Genomic DNA, 20,076 nt, shown 5'->3' with positions numbered 1-20,076 from the left:
ATAAGCAACCCAATACTGTCCCTTGTGGGACACCATATTTTACTTTGTAAGGTCAGAGCATTCTAGTTCAGTTGACATTAGACTTGTTTGAGATAAGATGCATACAATGAGCCATCATCTTCGGGTACAAAATCTTTGAATGAGAAAGACAATTGAAGTGTTACACCAGCATTAGTATAAAGGATACTGGAGAAATGCACCCAAAGTTTGGTACAGACAGTAAACATCCTAACTAGCTAATACATGCTTGTTCTAGTAAGCTGCATGCCATTTTAAGCAGTTTCTAGCTTTTGTAGCTCCATTGTCCTACTTCCATTTTTATGTTAGCTACTGTTAGTTTGTAGACCAGCATAAATTTAACATTAGGTTTCAGGCAATGTTCCATGGCTTTGCGATTGAGAATGCACCTCATAAATAGCAACCTATAAATAAATGAGACTATAAACTATAAATAATGAGACTAAACACAAAATTTCTAAGGGGACTTGAGACTCGTCTCAGAGTCTCTCCAGAAACTCAAGACCTGACATGTAAACATCTCTGTATAATACGCTCCATTAGATGAAGGCTGAAGGCATTGCATTAAACAGAGAGGTGCAGCTGTGAATCATTTGCATAGAAATAATAAACACAGGATTAAAACTCCAAAGGAAGCATAAAAACTAAAATTAAACAGGGAACAAGCATATGGCACACACAGCAATAGAATCTCCACGTGACACCAAACACTTCTGTTCTGTTGGAGAAATAAGAGTCAAACCAACTTAGAAAAGTTCCCAATATACCAACAGGCTGACTAAGCATGTTCAGGAAGATACCGTGATTAACAGTGTCAAAGGCTGCACTAAAATCAACAATACTATTATGGAAGCCTGCCCAGAATCAGCAAACATTACAATTTAAAATTCTCAACCAAACTGTCTCAGTACTGTGTTTCTTACAAAAAACAGTTTATAAAATTTGAAAAATATTGTTTGCCTAGAGTGCATGCACAAGTTGGCAATTTTGAGATACATATAATATGAGTAAATACAGTTCGACTGAGGCCATCTTTCTTAAGAAGAAGCCACTTTAATCTGTAACGCAACATGACAAAAGATTTATAAGTCACATTTGCATTCATTACAGTTCATTTTCATATGTTTGTTGTGTTTGTGTGTGTAATATTGTTAATGTCGGTTTTGTGGTTATGTCCAGAGGATATGTTAACTCTGAGAGCCATAACTCCATCTGAGGCAGAGTTCATTAACAGTATCCAGAAACTAAAGCTGTCCTTCAACCTTCTGGTGAGGTCCTCCTATAGCCTCCAGCATACATCATGCAGTCATTTGCCCTGCTACACTGACACACTCAACTAACAATCTCTTTCTTTCAAACATTTGTTTATTGTTTTTTAACTACCAAACACTGACAGGATATACAGACTGCATTAGTTAGTAATAAACAAAGCAAACAAACAAAAAAACTCAAGAGTGACATTCTAAAAGAGAGCAGATAACAGTAGTGCTTGACATCTGTGCTACATATATTCTGTGCTCTCCCTACAGGCCAAACTGGAAAAGCACATTCAGAATCCCAGTGCTTCAGAACTCATCCACCTCCTCTTTGGACCCCTTGAGTTGGTAAGCAATGAGAATGCACATTTGTAAATACAAAAATACATAAACACACATACACACACACATTGTTGTTGTAGGTCCTGCAGAGTTGTGGTAGTCCTGAGTTGCCTCGCTCAGTCATCTCTCCTCACTTGTCTCGAGATGCGGTGGACTTCCTGAGAGGACACCTGTCCCCTAAAGAGATGACCATCTTTGAGCTGCTGGGGCCTGGCTGGACATGACCCAGGTAGCTCTGCTACTGCTGCCTACAATTTTCTATTCTGTTGTTTGTAGAGTGTGACAAGATATACATAATAGTTACATAAGTCACAAGCATATACATAATAGTCGTTCTGCAGAAAGCTAGGACTTACCAAAGCTTTAAATCTTTAACTTGTATTACAAAAAATAACAATAGACCACATTTCAACACATAGTTTTATGAAAGTGTTCTCAATGGTAACAGGCTCTACAACTGAGTTAAAATGCTTTATACACTACAGGCTACTGATACTGTATATACAACAGGCTACCAAGATCCAGCTTGTGCGGTTAGTTCTTACTTCAGGAAGCCCTGTCTTGCCATGCTGGATTCTTAAAGGTGTCTCATTATCAGTGAGATCAATGAAAACTGATTTTTTAACAGATACATCTTATGACATAAAGGAACTCGATGTTGTAGTGTTCTCCGATCTTGGCATTTCGGTTGCAGATGTTTCATCACCAGACGAGGTGACATCTTCAGTGCGAGCGTCAATACTATGGTCCGTGAGTTTTTGTCATAATATCTGTTTGTTCATGGAACCTTGTTTTATCCATGAATGCCGTTGGTTGTTTTTCTGGACGTTGATTGGGTGATCAACTGGGCTTAAAGCCAGGTCTGGGTCGTAGGTTGTAGGCTGGTCTCTAATTGGTTACTTGATTTAATGTAGTGCCCTGATCTGGCCCATCATCTTCTGGCCGTGCACTGGTTGGTGGGTTTGCTAAATGCTGGTTGTCATATAGGGCAGCCGGGCTGCATTTCTCTCATTGGGCTGAGTATTGATTGGTTGATTGATTGAGTATTGCGCTCTGACCCATGTGTCAATGTTTGCTCTGGTTCTTGTGTCCAACCTTGATTAATTGGTTGGGTTGCCATTCTGACTGTCTCATGGTCTTCTGGTCGGGTTTCCTGGTTGGCCCTCTTTTGGCCGCTCATGTCCCTCTTCTGTAATGGGAAATATGGTCTAGTTCAATGTGCTTGTTCAGCGACTTATTCATAGAGTACCATGCTTCCAAGAATTCTCTTGTGTGTCTTGTATTTGCTTGAGCATCACCTCGTCTGGTGATGATACTTCTGCGACCGAAATGCTAAGATCGGAGAACACTACAACATCGAACTAATCAACCCGAACTACCAATATTTACCTTGATTTCTACATAAAGGAACTATTTTTTATAACAAGAATGATTTCTAACAGAATTTGGATTCAGCTACAACTAAGTAGCAACTAGGTAACTATTGCTAGGTATGTAACGTGCGATGGCCCGAGTGCCGTAGGGTGAGGGGCAGGACGCACAGACTCCTCCAACTGGGACGAACATTTATTAACATTTAAAGACACAAAGGCACTCACACTTATCACAGACAAGAAACATGAAGCGGTTAACGCTAAACAAACACGATACACAAGAATACATCAAACAGAAGCACGTTACATTTAGACATTATGCCGACAATAACCAACACCCTGCATACTTTAACACGGGCTTATATACATAAAGCCGAACGAGGTACAGGTGTGTGCAGGTGTGTGCAGGTGTGGTTACAGACAAGACAGTCCTCCCACGGCACGTGGCGGGCCGAACCACGTGACTCGCGGGAGACGAGCGTTCCGTGACAAGGTAACTACATCGAAAATTCTTTAGAGATGGTACCTTTTAGCTTAAAGAGCTAGGTCATAGCTTTACCTAAATTCACCTTTATTTATTTATTTATTTAGTTAGTTATTTAGTTATTTATTTATATAGCACCTTTCAAAGATAAAAATCTATCTCAAAGGGCACGGAACCCAGAGGAACACCATAATATATGTCTATCATGTATATCATGATCACCATAATATACAGTATATGTAACGTATATTATGTTCATTGGAGCAATGCTCACCTAGAGTAAAAAAAGTAATTTTTACTTTTTCAAACTACTTTAAGACTATGCTTTTTATCTATATCTTTTTTAATGGACATTAATAACTTCATGTAGTCTAGTTAATGAAGGAGTTCTCTTACGTTTCTCTCTCAGAGGTGATAGGCCAAGGGATCAGTGTATTCCTCTCTACATTCCACAATTCTGTAATGGCTAGCAGCCTCCAGTGGAACTGCTCCGTACATCACCATGGGAGACTGAGTGTTCTGAATGTATGTTCTCCAAGTTCTCAGAATGCACTAAAAAGGTGAGTAAGTGAGGTAGGTTGGTGGGTAAATGAGTGAGTGAGAGAGACAGAAAGGGGGGGGGGGGTGAGTGTGTGGGGGTTATGGGAAGGGAGAGAGAGACGACTGATTAAGGAACATTTGAAAAAACAGATCAAAATAAGAAAGAGTCATTAACCTCATACTTTTCCCTTTTATCTTTTCCTGTCGTTTTTTAACATTCTATACGATCACATCAGATTTCAGACATCATAAGTTTAATCATTACTGGTGCTTTACCGAAAAGCTTTCAGTGTATGGTATTTCACTGTTAAATTATGTCAGCAAATCTTCCTTTTCTTTTCCTCTCTTTCAGTTCTTTCCATCACAGTCCTCAAGTAGGTGAGTTTTGAACTGGTGACAGTCAAAGTAGTACGTATACAAAGTGTGTATGCAAGCATAAACGTATTTTAATATACTTTTCCATATTTAATATGTACTTTACTATATACACTGCCTGGCCAAAAAAAGGTCACACACATTATTTCATTGGACTGCCTTTAGCTTTGATTACGGGATGCATTCGCTGTGGTATCATTTCCACAGGCTTCTGCAATGTCACAACATTTATTTCTGTCCAGAGTTGCATTAATTTTTCCCTAAGATCTTGTATTGATGATGGGAGATTTGGAACACTGCGCAAAGTCTTCTCCAGCACATCCCAAAGATTCTCAATGGGGTTCAGGTCTGGACTCTGTGGTGGCCAATCCATGTGTTAAAATTATGTCTCATGCTCCCTGACCCACTTTTTCACAATTTGAGCCTGATGAATCCTGGCATTGTCATCTTGGAATATGCCCGTGCCATCAGGGAAGAAAAAATCCATTGATGGAATAACCTGGTCATTCAGTATATTCAGGTAGTCAGCTGACCTTATACTTTGGGCACATAACATTGCTGAACCTAGACCTGACCAACTGCAGCAACCCCAGATCATAGCACTGCCCCCACAGGCTTGTAAGGCAGGCACCAAGCATGATGGGTGCATCACTTCAGCTGCCTCTCTTCTTACCCTGATGCACCCATCACTCTGGAACAGGGTAAATCTGGACTCATCAGATCACATGACCTTCTTCCATTGTTCCAGAGTCCAATCTTTATGCTCCCTAGCAAATTGAAGCCGTTTTTGCCGGTTAGCCTCACTGACAAGTGGTTTTCTTAAGGCTACACAGCTGTTTAGTCCCAATCCTTTGCAGTCCCTTAGCATTGTGTTTGTGGAAATGCTCTTACTTTCACTATATATAAACATATCCCTGAGTTCTACTGTTGTTTTTCTATGATTTGATTTCACCACACGTTTAAGTGATTGCTGATCACGATCATTCAAGATTTTTTTCCGACCACATTCCTTCCTTGAAGATGATGTTTCCCCACTGTCCTTCCACTTTTTATTAATGCGTTGGACAGTTCTTAACCAAATTTTAGTGGTTTCAGCAATCTTCTTAGATGTTTTCTCTGCTTGATGCATGCCAATAATTTGACCCTTCTGAAACAGATTAACATCTTTTCCACAACCATAGGATGTCTTTCGACATGGTTGTTGAACAAATGAGAAGCTACTCACTGCATCAGTTAGGGTTAAATAACTTGTTGCCAGCTGAAACATAATCACCCATGCAATAATTATCCAATGGGAGGCTCTTACCTATTTGCTTAGTTAAATCCAGGTGGTGACCTTTTTTTTGGCCAGGCAGTGTACCTTTCCAATACTTTAAAGATTGTAAAGATTGCAAAGCATTTTATATTACAATAGCAAGCTTCTATAATTCTGTACCATCTAAAACATTGCTGCACTATAGTGGTCTCAGCACTGGTGAAAGAACATCTGTGTATCTCCAGGACTTCCTTCGATGACTGTAGCGTTCACATTCCAGCCCCTGTAGGTCCCTCACAGCGCCTCTCCCTGGCCGGAAGTATGCCAAGACTCTTTACCACTTTGTGGCTGGCAATGCCAATGAACTCCCTGTCCTTCAAGACGAGGTTTTAGAGGTGAGACTGAAGGAGAAAGAGAGAGGTAGTTGTGAGCAGTTGTGAGCAGTGTTTGAGATGGGTTTGACTAATCTAAGATGCTTGTGTGAAGGTAATTGCGGATGATAAGCAGTGGTCGAAGCTGTGGCACAGGAGCGGGCATGCAGGGTATGTGCCCTACAACATCCTAGATGTAGTTACACTAGATGATCTTCACAACATGGACCTTGGTTTAGGTTTGTATATTACAAACTGGATTTTTTAAACAGTCCAAAGGTTTGCAATCAGTATGGTATAATATTCAACATGCTTTTCAATATCTCACACTCTCTCTCTTAGATGTCACAAAGCCGATGGATGAAGTGAATGATGAGCTGCTGCTCATGTTCCGTAGGAACCAGCCACCAATTCGCAAATTCAGAGTGGAGCATCGCTCAAACCCTACCGTCCCCCTCACTATTAACTCTTCCTGCACCTATGCACCTAAATCTGTTTGTGTATGTGTGTATATTTATGTTAACATACAGAACATGTTGCTGTTTTACTAATGAAGGATGAGCTTCTCTTGCCCAAGTTTCATCATAAGAGAAATGAGTCACAAATCAAAATAATTCCCAATAAGTTCTTTTGTCCGGCAGAAGAGCCAAGGGGACTCTGAACTGCAGGAGGTCATGAAGAAACAGCAGGAGAAGATTGCCTCCTCCACCAACTGAGCATGATCACCTCAACATGTCAATCAGACTGCACTCTGGCATCTCTAATCAAGACCCATACTAACAATAGAAGATGACAGAAATTTAGCATTTCCTATGATCAAGTGTACAGTCCTACTTTATCTTTTTTTTTATCTCTCCTCACTATCAAATAGTCTACATTTGGTTACATCTATTGCAATTATACACAGAATAAGATTTCAAATGTCCTGTGCCAAGCCATTAGAGTTTCACATAGGGCCCAATCCACTGACTTCATAATAGAAAATCTCAACATCACAAACTTTTCACAGGGGTTATCAGATAGGCATGTCCCTTCATCTGTGTTTCGCTGAATTAAGCCCATGAGATATATATATATATATATATATATATATATATATATATATATATATATATATAGAGAGAGAGAGAGAGAGAGAGAGAGAGAGAGATAGATAGATAGATAGATAGATAGATAGATAGATAGATAGATAGATAGATAGATAGATAGATAGATAGATAGATAGATAGATAGATAGATAGATAGAATATTGGCATAATATATTTTTTTGTTATTTCTTTACTTGTTTATGTTGAGAAAATAATAAGCTTTACAATGTGCACTTCTGTACAAAATATGTGTCTAAGAGAAAAGGAAAAATTAAAGCAGTGGCAGACGGAACTGCTCAATATTCATGTCTGGAATTAATATTTTCTTGTGATAACACTCTTATCTAGAGCAACTTACAAATGTACTTTGTTGTTTACCCACAGAATACATCCTAGCCAGTAGAGTAGGTTAGAGTGCAATATACCAATGAACTAGAATACTGTAGAAATACAGGGATCAATGCTGATGCCTAGAAGTACAAAATACATAGGATCTGTCTTAGACAATGATAAGTATAATAAACAATAAGTACTAGAGTTTGTTTGTTTGTTAGTGTAATAAACAATACCCTACAATAAATACTAGTTTACTCAGTGGTCAATTAAATATTCCATGAATAGATGGGTCTTCAGTCAGTGTTTAAAGACTGCAAGGGACTCTGCTAACAGCAGACAGGACGCGGAAGTTCATTCCACCACCTGGGAGCCAGGACAGAGAATAGTCTCGATGCTTGTCTTGATGCTTGACGTGAAGCGTGGTATTTCAAGCCGACCCGTACTTGAGGTTCGAAGTACTCGAGGTACAGATTGGGCTTTGACCATTGCCTTCATGTATGGAGGGGCTGGTCCATTTTTGGCTTTGTAGGCAAGCATCAAAGTTTTAAATCTGATGCGTGCAGCTACTGGAAGACAGTGAAGGGAGTGCAACAATGGAGTAACGTGTGAAGTTTGGAAGATTGAAGACCCTTTGTGCTGCTGCATTCTGGACAAGTTGTACAGGTCTGATGGCTCTTAGAGGAAGACCAGCAAGTAGCAAGTTGCAGTAGTCTAGCTATGAGATCACAAGAGACTGCACAAGCACCTGGGTACATGCTGTTTGTGTCTTGTGTTACAAGTCTTATAAGAACAGTTAAATTCCATTTGTTTTCATTTGGATCTACGGGTATCATTGGTTTAAAAAAAAAAAAAAGGGAATTTATGTACTTAATGCCCCTAAGCTTGTTCTCAGATGGATATTCAAGTGTTGATTTTTGCTATGAAAGAATGACTGTAAAAACATAATAAATTATACTCACACATTTTTCATGGAATATGTTTCTTGTTCTAATCTGAGTTATTGGTTTGTTGTTTTTATAGGCCCAAAGTCCATTACACTTTACGGCTAATGTGACACTCGTTGTAACTGGTAATTAATAGTTAGGGAACTATATCTACAACAGCACCCCAATGGCACTCCAGGATACACCCCCCCCCCCCCCCCCCCCCCACACACACACACACACACCATTTTCTAGATATTGGAACCCCCTTCAGGCTATTCAAATAATTGAGTTACACAAAGCTCTTATAAAAATGTTCATATTTACACTGTAATTGTTAAAAGAGTTTGAAATTTAATCCATTGAATAATCATTAAGAACCAAATGACATGGCCTCAGCCTGCACCAGGATATCCCAAAGGTGTAGGTTATTTAATACACACTCTGTAACTTGACGAGGCAAACAGGATGCGGAGAAGAGGCACAATTCATACACACATTTATTCCACACACACACAAGTGATACATATGACACAGCATACTCGCTATACACACTTCAAACACCAACAACACATACTACTACACAGGAGACATACATACACACAAAACGATTACACATAATACAGAACAGGTGGATGACACAAGAGGGCATGGCAACACAGACAAACACACATAAACGAAGAGGTTTGAGGAGGGGCGGGGCCATAACGTGACACCCTGAAATTTTACTGACACAAGAAAAACATAAAAGGAATACCAACACACATGACAGTACATGGACACCAAACACCACAATTTCAAACTCATACTCCGCTATATACTGAAAACATACACTCAAAATAAGATAAAAATAAGTGTATAATATATAATATAAACTTGTAAACAATTTACAGCCTTTACAAGGATCAAATACTTTGTACTTAATAAAACTATTGCAAATTATTGGATTAGCTACAAAAATGTTACAAAAAGAAAAAGTACCAAATAAGAGAGGCACCAACAGTGGCCTACAGGCACCCAAGCCTCATTCCACTAAAAGAGCTTAAAAAAAACAAAACAAAACAAAAAAAACAAGAAAAATACTTTAATCCTCAAATGGCTAAGTAACAGTAAGATACATAAAAACTGAACATTCATGTATCAAAAGAAAGGAGATAAACAAAAACAGAAGAACATCAACACAATTCAGATAAAACTGAAAAGTATTAACATAGCCAGAATTATGGTAATAATTCTGAGTTCTCATTGGTCAGACACTATTGGAAGTTCTATGAGCTACTCAATGATTAGCTCTCCTGGCTCTTGCCCTGTTTCTTTCATTTCTTTAATAACTACGCATTCCATTTTAAGATACTTCACTCAGTCTTGGTAATATGCTTTTTGACTTTTTGATTGCTTAAATGACAATTACATTTGGATTGCTTCCAAAAAAGCGAGCTCATCTCAGCACTTGTGACCTACACTAAAATGTATGTACTTGTCAAAAATATATGAAACGTGAAATTAAGAGAGACTGACACATTTTATTATACTATAATCATCCAGTAGAGGGCGAATGTTAACATGAATAAAAGTTGAGATGAGGCCTTAATCTTACTATGTGTGTCACTTTAATCAATTAAGGGGATAAGTTCTTTTGCAAAGAGAGATGTTTTGGGAAAAGAACTCAATACAAATTTTTTTTTTACAGTTTTCATAGTGAATTTGTATGAAGATATTTTCAAACATTACATCAGCTAAGTTTATTGACTTATTTAAAGCCATCATTATGAACCATTATGGCCATAACAATGCATAATCCTATAGCAGGTAATAATAACTGTTTTGGGCTTGATCTGATCATGAAATTTAATGACTGGTAAAGTTAAATATTCATATTTAAAATATCTAATGATTTTAAATAAACTCACAGATTCGCGTTTTATAATTCTGGAACATGCCCGAGTACATTTTGTGTTCTTGTGTGAGAGAAAGAAAGGCAGAGAGACAAACTGACAGAGTTGCTAGTTGAAAAGAGTGTGTTTCTTTGATAAAGTGTGCTAATATCTAATTTTGCTATTAAAGTTGGTCCTGTTCAATAAGATTATATTAAGAACACAGAATCAGCCTTTACTAAGATAAAAAATGAACACTATGCAGATGTTAGGTAATGTTGGGATTGTTTGTAAGTTTATTTTGAATTTAATTTTTATTTATCGTTGACCTTTGTGTTTCAGTAAAATTGTAAGGAAATAAAACTGAATTAAAATGACATTCATTTAGATGAATGAAATATGAAGCTGGCACTTGGACATGTTAGGTCTGACATGAGCCATAGCCGACAGAAGGTTCCACCCTGTATCTCTTTTTTCCTTCGCCTCTTTGAAGCTGCCTCTCCCTGGCCACACACACACACACCCCTGTCTGGATGGTAAATACAAACTCATAATCTCTATATTAATTGATATTGGCTGCTCAGCTAACTGTAAGCTGATTCTGTGTTCTTTATAAAAAAAAATAACCAAGTTTAAGTTACCAACTTACCACATAGAATTTAATTAATTTAAGAGAATAATGATGTTCTTAAGGCCAAGACCCAGGTAAAATGAGTTGCTTTAAAAGCCTTTTCCTTCTGTCAACTCAGAGAGTGGTTACAAAACAAAAGCAAGCCTTTTCCAGAAAACTACCTCCATACCTTAATTCTTATTCTATAGTATTGAATTGGTACGTATAGCCTGCTTCCCCTTACCAAATGTGAATATGCAGCGAACGCAGAACTCGTCCCGGCTCGCACTGCAGGTAGAGTTACCCGCAAGTCATCTGTCACTTCCCTCTTCCTTCGCTCGAGACTTCGGCGTCTGCCAGCACTCGCCTGTTGCGCCTGCTGATGCCGTTGTTGTCTCATTGTTTTCTGCATGGCTTCCGACTGGACAGGCACGGCCGCCCACGTCACCTTGGCTACTATTATAACGAGTGTTACCATTCAGAGCAAAGTTCACACCGATACTTTTCAACAGATTGTTTAGTGTTTGAAATGGCATTTTGAGGATTTGCCTTTTTCTAGGAGTTGTGTATATATACACAGCACAAACGGTATAATTGGACTGGAGATCTCTTTGCTCTGTTCCGGTAAGAATTTTTCTCTCGTGATTCTGTGACTGTTGTAACAGACTCTAAAACCCTTTTTATGATATTGAGTTCAAATTTGTCCCTAGTTTCATGTAAGCGTCGTAAGTGATGTAAGCGTTTCTATAGCCCCATTAGTTAACTAAGCCACATGCACGCAGTTTCACTTTTTTCGAGCCACGTTTTACACTGAAAATAATTAAACCAGTAATTTGCTGCTTTTTGCTATAGATGTGCTATAGATGCCGTTAACTCTGAAATCGTGACTAATTTAGGCTACCATAACGTGAAAGATTTGAATGAGCTGAAATGAGCTAAAAAGCTTCTTTAGATTCAAGTATGTCCTCAGGAACATTATTTTGTTTGCTGTTTAGGTTGTCATCTCTCGTAAGCAATTTCCTTATTCCTTAGAAATAACGTTATATATTTTAACCTTTCAACTTTGCTGGTTTAATGCCATGGTTAAAGTTGGAGGAAATCACAACAGACACTACTAAATAAATTCCTGTGTCAAATATAGCGCCTGGTGATCACAATATTACTGTCCAGACACAGTCTGGCAGCGCACATTCCAGAGACAGCTCTACACTGCATACAATGAAAGAGTTGAACAGGAAATGACTTAATTTTCAAAAACGTGCATTTCTGTTGTATAGAAGAAAACTTTGCTAATTTGCCAAAATATTAGCAGTTATTAGCGCTGTGCTTTCTGAATGGTGGCCATGTTTAATACTAAACTATTCCTCTTGAGACTCATGCTGATTTTGAAATGACTGTGGCACGTTAGTGTGCTGGAGCTAAAGTCTTGTCCACTGAGATTCTGCTTCCTCTACCTGTGTATAATTTCTTAATAGCATAAAGGGCCACATATACTAGCACTGGCTGGTCTTTCGGGACGTTCCATCATTACACCTGGCGAACAGGTGAAATATATGGCCATAACTTCCCCCTGTTTCACAAGAACAGACAAATACACTGTTCATTCACTGTTCATCATTAACATTAGGGCAGAAAGAAGCACTTAGCTGGTCATTATGGCTCTCAGGCCTTCCATGTTTGATTCACTCCTAAAGGCTTATTCATTTGCATGGGACAAAACTTAAATGGCTATTATCTCAGTATTCTTATCTGTTTACTGAAGCTTGCTAAATGAACTCGAGTCAATAAAGTGGAGCTTAGTGGAATGGTGATGGGAGACAACACATTTGTTTGTGGTTGTTCAAGCTTAAAGATGTCACCATGGAGATAACTGTGCGACCCGAGTTTACTCAGAGGGGCCATGTTAGTGTGGGTTTTGATTTTGTAGACACCTGTGCAGGAATCTGTGTGTGTGTGTGTGTGTGTGTGTGTGTGTGTGTGTGTGTGTGTGTGTGTAGGTGTGTGTGTGTGTGTGTGCTTTCTCTGCAAAATTTAAAATAATAAAAAAAAAATGTATATATATTTTTTTTATTGTAGCCACTCTGTGTAATTGAAAATGTGTTGACCTTAGAGTCATAAAAATTACATATTATGCTGTCCTCCCTGTTGCTTTTGAATTATCTATAACAAACATTCAGATTATTTATTTGGGCTATGGATATATTCATGAGAATTGATGACTTAGCCAGAGTTTGTGCTAATGTAGACCTCTGATCATCACTCTCTGTTTTCATAACTATTTCATACCTGATCATAGACTTTGTCCAGCAGTCAACACATACTTGTGCATGCACTCATATAACAGATAAGACAATAATCAACTGTACTAAATAACAGCACTACTAATAGCAGGACTGTTTGCTGTTGCTCCAGTTGGCTGTCTTTCTGATGGCCTTTCCTGCATGGCTCTGTGCCAGCACAGTGGAATTAACCCTTCCTTTTTGGGGAATGGTGGTTGTGAGGTCCAACATGTTGCTGGTGACATAGAAAAGCAAGTTTTAATACTATAGTAATTACAGTATAGAATTAAATACAAATCTAAAAATAATTAATAATTTGCAATAATCTATATTACATCACAGATAACTCTGGACCCCTTTGTTATGCATTTAGTAATCCAGTGATCACATACTACAACTACCATTATATAATTATTCTTTCAGGGGGCTCAGATTTTGAACAGGTCATTACATTAAAATGTTTAAATCCTTTTTTTTTCATAATAACTATTAAAATGGATTGTAATATATTCACCCTGCCTGATTGATTCAGGAGCCTGATTGGCTGTTCATAGCCATTTAACTGTCTTTCTGCAGCGTGCGTGAAAGCCGAGAGCTCTCTGTATGAGAGCTCAGAGTCCTCAATCTCTCTGTGTGAGCCAATATGGCCACAGGCTATCCGCCTTTTACAGTTCTAGAACAACAGTAGAGTGCTTTTTTAGCTTGAATTTAAATGTGTATAGAAATAATTAAAAGTCACAGAATTCTTTCAGTTGGATACACCATTAACTATTAACCTGTATCAATTCATCTGTTTCATGAGAAGCATAGCTGTTTGTTGTACACAATCTGAAAGCGTGAAGTATTCTGTCATTTACCCCATTTACCCACCCTTCACACACACACACACACACACACACACACACACACACACACACACACACACACACACTCTCTCTCTCTCCCTCTTGCTCTCTCTCTCTCTCTCTCTCTCTCTCTCTCTCTCTCTCCCTCTCCCTCTCTCTCTCTCTCTCTCTCTCTCTCTCTCTCTCTCTCTCTCTCTCTCTCTCTCTCTCTCTCTCTCCCCGCAAGGGTTCCCATGTTACCACAATAAACAAACTACATTTGGAATGAAAAAACAGAAAGGGTGGGGTAATGTGTGGGAAAAAAAAGAATCAGTAAGGGTGGTGTGTAAAGGAAGGAGCTTTAAATGACAGTGTTGTAAAAGAAAGGTTCTTTACCCAGAACTCTTGGCTAGTGTGGTATCCTATGCTGATGCCTGGAGGTTGAGTTTAAATCTGCTTTCTTTGTTTTTTTCAATCAATCTGTTTACACAGTCTTATGGTATATATAAAATGATTTTTCATTTTGGGTGTCCATCAAAAGTCTAAATGCAATTAAGCTGTAAAGTCGCATTCCATTACAAATAATAACAGAAAATGTGGCCTTTTCAGTTAATTATTAATACTTTATTACTTTGCCCAATTAAATATCCACTTTATAGTTTCGGGATGACCAGAAATGAGCTTGTTTGTGAGTTTTACCAGGATTTTATTTTCTTTCTGACTGCTTATGGTAAATAAGATTAAATTCTCGCCCCTCTGGATAAGTTATTTAATGGTTATTTAATTTTAAAAAAGGAAAAAATCTTTTAGAACTTTCCTTACTGTAGTTTACTATATCTGAGTAATTAAATGAGAGGACTGGGAATGTTACTTTTACAAACATGTATTGTGATACAGCTATCAAATGTATTCTGATGCAGCTTTCAGGTGATTTTTTAATAATCTTTTTTTTTTATTCAAGATTTTAATGTGAAGCATAATTTTATGGATGTCAAAAACACAGTAACCTGTGACAATACTAAATTACAGATATTACAGGGGGGGAAAAAAAAGCAGTAAACTGTACTGCAGGTTTATAATCCGCTGTTGACATTAGAACTACCTTAAACCAAATCTCAAGATTAGCCATGGACGATATTAGTGTATCCCCCAGGACTAGCTCTGTGTTTGCTAAAGGGGAGTATGCTAAATGTACTTATTGTGCTTTTCAGTGGGTGTAGCCTGCTAACTGGAATGTTTGTATTGTCACTGTGCTAAAATCTGGAATGTTGAATGCATTGCTTTAAAGGTGTTTATTGGGGCATTATAAGTTATATATTAGAGAATTAAATGACTGATAGTTGCAGTTATATATATATATATATATATATATATATATATATATATATATATATATATATATATATATATATATATATATAATAAAATTCTGTCATTCACCCACCCTTCACACAAACACACACACACACACATTTTATTATTATATAATGCTATATAATAGATAGTTTTATATAAATGAGTACTTTCTTATTGGTGGTCTTGCTATACATCTATATTATTTGTTATTCTTCCTGTCTGACAAATTGGGGCCCTTTTTCCCAAAAGCATGGCAGTGCTAAGATCTTCTTAAAAGAGAGCATTCAATGCAATACACACTCCCGCATTTAAAGATGATCACTGTAGTGCTAAGATTCTTAAATGAGAGTGAGCATTCAATGTAATACTCACTCTGCCATTTAAAATGATCTTTGATCTTTGTGTGATATTGCTCTTGGGAAATCGATCCCAGATCTGTACAGTTTTTTTGCACAAACTGTACAACTGTTACATATATTCCTTTAGTCCCAACACAGAGGTAAGTGAATAAAGCATCAAATGTTGGTATACTAATCATATAGAATACATTATTTAAGTATCAATTATATCAGTTGTGTGATTGCATGTATGTGTATGTGTGTTGATGATGATGCATGATGATGCATCTTGTGCATGGAATCAAGGTTATACCAGTGGCTGGAAAACTAGACTTCTGAAGCTAAGACTCACATTTATTTGGCAAGATTCAGCAAGACGTCCATTCTGCATGTCATAACACAATTAATAAAAATGAATAAATGTACTAATTTACTGCTCATATGTCAGTGAATCACTGCAGACTCCAGTTTAGATTAACATTGCATTGACTGAGTCTTACTGATTATGTGAGTGTGAATGTAAATGTGAATGTGTAATAGTGCTACTCTAGGATTCTGGATTCTATTTATCTACCCATCAGTAAATTTGTGTCCTTCTGGCTGATGATTTAGAATGCCATGGTGTCAGACAAATAGGTATACACCAACAGCTGTTTTTCCCTCAAATAAGGATAATGTTTTGGCCATATCTTAGAGTTGAGCTAGCTAGCTTGTTTTAGTAAATACAGTAGATATGATCTGTTTATGGAGACACCTATGTATCTCATGTGCATATGTGTATGATGTGTGTGTTTGCATGTTTATTTGCACATGTATGTGTATTTGTGTGTAATATAATGCATTTATATACATTATTATATATATAAATGTATATTTGTATATATTCGAACTGTTTCTGGAAGGCTGATTCACCCAGCTTAGACTAGCAGTCCCGCATGGACACTTTGGCTCTGTTGCATCTCTTTGATGAAAAGATGTTTGACTTGCCAAGTAATTCTTACCAGTCTCTTAAGCTTAAATTGTATATTTTTATTCAAGAGTGCTGAGGAATTTTGCAAGTATTTTCTATGACTAGATGATACTACATCATTTGTAGATAATGTAATGGGCAACCTGATTTTTCGAAAAGTAAAATTGTTTGTGTGCGTGTGTCATGGTCTCACCCCTCTGGTGTTCAATTTCCATAGTGATATTGTCATGTGGTCTTTTTGTTTGTTTGTTTCTGTTCTTGTCTCTGCCCTCTCTCCTGTGCATTATTCTTTACTGCGCTCACCTATGCCTTGTTCATCTCTTGTTAACCTGTATTTAGCCCTCTTGTTGTCCTGTCCATGTTGCTGGATATTCTTTATGCTTGTGGTTCTGTTCCTGGTCATGTTCATTCATGGTTTATCATGTAAGTTCATTTGTTATCATTACTCCTTATTTTCTTCTTGGATTCTTTTGCTTGTTATGTTCCTGCTGACCAGTTTCGTGGACTTTTATCCAGACTTGGGTAGGGCTCCCAATAAAGCATGCTCGAGTTCACAGTCCTGCTTTGTCCACCTCACTGTGTGTTTTCTAGGCTTGTCACAATACCAGTATTTTGACATCAATACAGATACCATGAGTAGTGTCACAAATCTTGATACCAAAAGGATACCTTGGCTTAAAAAACCCACAAAAATATAAAGTCCTTTCACTTACTCAACGTAAAATGTTAATGCAGAAAGATCTGAATGCAAAAGTATGATTAAATGAAATCTTAAATATAAAGCAAGTACAATTGCTATATAATAACTAAATACTTGTCTTTGTAATTATATTGGAGTCATAATCATTTTATTTCACCAAGTATGTTGCCCATACAAGGAAGTTGTCTTGGTGAGTGTACAAGTTTCAAGTTTCAAGTTTGGTTTATTTGTCACATACATAGTCATACACAGTACAACACGCAGTGAAATGGTGGAGAGTGCTCTGTCCAAACTGAGGAAGAGAACCAGGGGTGCATAGAGAAAAAAAATATATATCTTCATATCATACACATGTATGTAACGGGCTTTCGGAAGATTTCTTTGCCTGTTTAAGGTTCTTAGCTAGGAAAACCAATGTATCAATGTGGTCTTCTATCAGTCTCATTCTTGGACTGCTCTGTTTAGTCTGTTTAGGCTTCATTTGAAGCCTATTTTGTGCATCTGTCTAGCACAGATGTATTGGTAGCCTGACTGGATGAAGCTGAATTTTTAGTAAGAAAAATAAAGAGTAATACGAACATTAATAATTTGAGGTTAAACTGTACACACAATGCTCTGTTTTAAACACCAGTATTTTACATTTTAAAATTAGCTGCAGTTAAGCCTATTTGATAGCCTACTTGTGATGGAAACACAAACATGTTAGCATCGTGAGCTTACATAGCAAGATGAGTAGTTAGCTTATCTCAGAAACAATTTTCACTAATATTTCACTAATCACTTAAGAAAGCTCACTAGCATAGCCTCTTATCTTTGCGGATGACTGATGAATACAGGTTTTGGCTGATTGGCCTGAACAGCACATACAGGGGTTTCAGTCAGACAGCATAAACTGACTCTGAGCTGAATTATTAATTCTGCCCAGACTGCCCACAGTATACTGAATTTAAGTAAGGATACAGATAGAGATAGAAACAGAGATAAAGGCATGAGAGTGAAAGAAAATAGGCTTGAGAGAGGTGTGTGAAGGGATTCCATAAAGTTTAGGTGAAGACCATTTATAGTGATGTAAACATGTCATGTGGCCTTTTAGGCAATGGAATCATGTGGCATAATAATCATTACACCACTTGCCTGTTATAGTAAAATAAATAAGAATTCTATGGACAGTATTTGCTGTGTTGATTGATGGATCAGTTTACCCCAATACATTCCATTAGTGACATTCCATTCATGACCTTTAAATGTAATAACCCGAAAAGACTGGAATGTGAACATGACAGGAATGTCCTCATCAATGAAGATAAATAATGTTCAAAGTCAAATTTTCAAATTCACTAAATTGTCATTTTACAATAATGGAACAAGGGAAGGTTTGAGATAAATGTACTGATCTTTATAAGGGCATCACACCATGCAGTCCAGATAGGACCAACATTAATTCTATCTTAAATACATTTTGAGGCAGACCTCAGTCAGAGCAGCACTCTTCTCAGTCACGTCTGCCATCTCCTGCATTCTTCAGCCGCACACAGGTTATCGTACAGGCATCCGGCACAGTGTTGGATGGTAAAGTGGTACTCCTGCAGCACCGTGATTCTCCTCGCAACCTGCCACTCAGGCTCTCTGAACTGCATGAGGCAAGTCAGCAAGGCGTGATCAGTATGCAGGACAAATAGGATGCCATAGAGGGAAGGGCGGAAGCAGTGTAGCAGTGACTCTCTCAATCCCGTCTTGTACCTCTGAAAGGATGGCACCAATGCCCTTATCAGTGGTGTCTATGTCCACAATGAACCTGCTGACTGCCGTGCGAAATGCCAACACTGGTGCTTCACATAGAACACATGATCAGGCCCCTTGTCCCATTACCTGCTCCAGGTTTGTGAATGCACCATTAAAGTTGGGTGCAAGGACCAGTATATTATGAAGATAGATAATATACCAATTCTTAGGGATGCTCGAGCCATCAAACATTCAAAACTGGCTGGTTCATTACAAAGCCCATAGGCTATCAATGTAAACTGATTCTGGAGCAAGTGCCTCTTGCCAATACACATTGCATAGCTCTAGCAAGCTAAACCAGACAGAGCCGCGAGTTGTTTCATGACATCAACAATACATGATAGCTGGTACGAGACTGGCTTTGTAACAGCATTGAGTCACTGATAATCCATGCAACGATCGAACTGATATTCTTTTTCTTCACCAGGACCACCTGTGCCTCACATAGCCTACTTGATGTTTCAGTGATTCCCACAGCACATCTATTTTTTACTTTACTTTTTGCTCCACAGCTTTTTTTAGTCAATGGGTGCTGGTGGGAATAGAGCTGAATTGGGGAGCATCTCCAATGTTGATGTTGTGCTGCACTATGTTGCTCTGTGTACAGTCTTAGTGATGTTGCTGTAATTGCATAGACGCTCCCTTGCTGCTTCTACTTCTTTATTAAACCCGACCCGCTCTGCTGCCATAGTTCATACACCACCTTGAGTGTTGCACAAAGCTCTCATTTACTTCCCACATGGAAATTGAGGACCACACCTCCAGGGATCCCTGACTCTGCTGCTTCTCTAACACCAGCTTTTGTAGACAGCTTCATTTGTCTCCTCTTTAAGGCTAGCATTTCCTTCCAGAGATCGAGTAGAGCCCTGCAAAGAAATACAAGCAGTGTATGTACAGATCTTGTACAGGCACAAACTAATGCAGTTGTCACAGATGCCCCCCACCAGCTGCTGATGTATCATTCGCAGTGTAAGGGAGCATA

General features: G+C 38.1%; 1 pseudogene; it reads left to right on the top strand.

Annotated features, from left to right (window-relative positions):
• Nucleotides 1–7,067, top strand: part of LOC113592353 — a 29,371-nt pseudogene extending 22,304 nt beyond the window's left edge.
• The last annotated feature ends 13,009 nt before the right edge of the window (nucleotides 7,068–20,076 follow it).

Source organism: Electrophorus electricus, chromosome 2 (assembly GCF_013358815.1).
Source record: "Electrophorus electricus isolate fEleEle1 chromosome 2, fEleEle1.pri, whole genome shotgun sequence".
Classification (NCBI taxonomy): domain Eukaryota; kingdom Metazoa; phylum Chordata; class Actinopteri; order Gymnotiformes; family Gymnotidae; genus Electrophorus; species Electrophorus electricus.
Note: the sequence above shows the minus strand (reverse complement) of the source record. Positions and strands in the feature narration are given on the sequence as shown.